Here is a 2,462-nt window from a genome sequence, read left to right on the forward strand (position 1 = left end):
CTCTCCCCATATGCGACTTCTGCCCTGCTGGTTCCTTTTATGTTTTGTGTGTGTTTTGCACCTGAAGTAAGAGTGCAAGAACAAGAGTATATGTATTAAAGGCCTGAATAAAAGACTCCCCTGCTGGTTAGTCTTAACTAGCCAGAAGGCACAGCTGTTGTTTACTTATAGTGAAATAGCGTAAAACATTGTGGCTCTTAGCAATCTGCTTTTAATTATTTTTATAAATTAAATAACTGTTGAAGCACTGTTATGCCTAGAGCACTTCATCCTTGACTGCACTTGCTGTCAGCTAGAAAGACAATAAAAAGCTAATAGTCGCTGCCAAAGAGCAATCCCTTGTTTATCTAAAGAGGGAATTAGCAAGATAAGTGGGTGGAGGCACTTGCCCCATAGCTCTGTTGCTTAGCAGAGGAAAAATGGCGCTTACTGTCATGTGATCAGAGCACCAAACACCTCATGCTCATTCTGCCCCTGCACTCACCCCTGCTAAATGGCAAATTTAACATAACTCAAAATTAGTGGCAGATGCAGAACAGCAATTCTAGCCAGGGCAGGCATGCAGACTTCAGGGTGAAGCATTGCAGTTCGATAGGTAAACCCATCTCTTTGGTGCTTCCAGCTAAGCTGGAGGGTATCAATTCTGTGCCACCTGAGCGCCTACCTTTCAGGACCTGGCACCCTCCCTTAGCACCTCTAAGTAGTTGCCTTCACCCCAGTACTTTGCTTTTATTCTGGCCTTGAACTTTTTTCAGCTGTTCTGGATTGAACCATGTTGATGCTTTGTGGGGAAAAAATAAAGAGCATTTTGGTAAACTGTGTGTGTGTGTGTGTGTGTGTGTGTCTGAGAGGGAGACGGGGGGAAGAAGGGGGGGAACTTTTAAACTGTACTGGGGCTGTAGAAGAGGGTTTGCTTGTATACTTGAATTTTAGAATACTCCTAAATTCTCCCTCCCCATCAGACCACCCCTAGAAACAAATGTAATTTGAAAGGGGCGATGTGGGGTGGGGGGCGCTATGATAAGGGAAGAAGGTAGGCTTTTTTGTCTTCCTGCTGTCTTAGTGGCAGCGGGAAGACAAGATTGTGGGGTCCATGCTGCAGAACTCAGCTCTGGCTTTGAAGAGTTGGAAATTCAGATCAAGGGAAGTGAACTGTCAGTTGGGCAGAGGCAGCCCAGGCTAATAGAGCAATCTATAAACAAATTACATGGCTCTGTGACTGACAGGGAAGGTGAAGCACTTCCAATACAAAACACACCCAAGGGCTTCAAGCACATAACTAATTTGAGTTGTCCTGAGGCTCCTGGCCCTAGTATGCTCACTTGGTCAGAGTTCAGCTGCAACCTAAGCTGGTCTCCAACAGCCACAAACTAGGGCCTACTTCACTCCTAGCAGCTAAAAGTTTACCATCTAGTCCTATTACCCAGTGCTGAAGTAGAGTGTTAGAAAGACAATACTCTCTTTCATTATTCCTGAAATCTTGCATTACCATAACTTCTGGGTGAAATGTAACATTAAGCCCCCTTCTCCTCTAGGAAAGGCAGTCGCCCATCTTAAATTGTACATGAGTGACTGGCCCATGGCAGTAGTGGCAGCAGATGGTTGTCAAGACATGGAAATGCCAACCATCTATGCAACCCTACAGTTTTCAGTCTTGCCCATGAATGAAGAGAGCTCAGGATGGCACAAGAGGCTAGAACCTGTGACATTTTTAAAAAAGAAATCTGTACACTCTGGCTGTGTCACACAAACTAGCCCACCAAAAACATGCTGCACCAGTTCCCAACCTTTTTGAGAGGGGGACCCATGTTAATAATTCAGTAAGACTGTATGACCCAAGGCACTTCAAAATGGGGTGGGGGGTGGTATTCTTCCCTGGGGAAAAATGAATCCCCCCACTCCCATGGGCTTAAGTCCCCCTCAGCCTGAAACTGGCCCCTGCCCCCAGACTAAACTTCTCTGAGCACCAAACCACACGAGCTCCACACACTGCCGCTGCTGCACCTTTGCCCAGCTGCTGCTGCCTCCACTGCACAGCTCCCCCCAGCTCTCCTACTACCTTCCCCCACCTGCAGTGCAGAAAGTTTCACGTCACGCTTGCTGAAATGGGACTTGGTTTAATTGGTTTAGCAGCCAGATCCCTCCTGCGGGCCTTTAAACCAATTGTGTTTCATTTCAGCATGGCAGGGCAGGAACTGGGAGCTGGAGGAGTGAGCGGTGGCAGTGTTGGGAGCCACAAATGGTTCCCTAAGGAGCCACATGTGGCTCAGAGCTACCCAGCCAGCAACACTTAGAAAATGTAATGGCAACCCATGTTTGGGTCCCAACCTCTAGGCTGGGCACCCATGTGCTAGATTGAATGCTGTTGCCCTGGAAGGGAAGGAGGAGATATAGAGATGTGCTAGTTCTTTTCCATCTGTAGCAGATTCAGCCTATTCCACTAACTTCCCAGACAGGGAGAA

The sequence above is a fragment of the Carettochelys insculpta genome, chromosome 1 (genome assembly GCF_033958435.1).
Source record: "Carettochelys insculpta isolate YL-2023 chromosome 1, ASM3395843v1, whole genome shotgun sequence".
NCBI classification, from domain to species: domain Eukaryota; kingdom Metazoa; phylum Chordata; order Testudines; family Carettochelyidae; genus Carettochelys; species Carettochelys insculpta.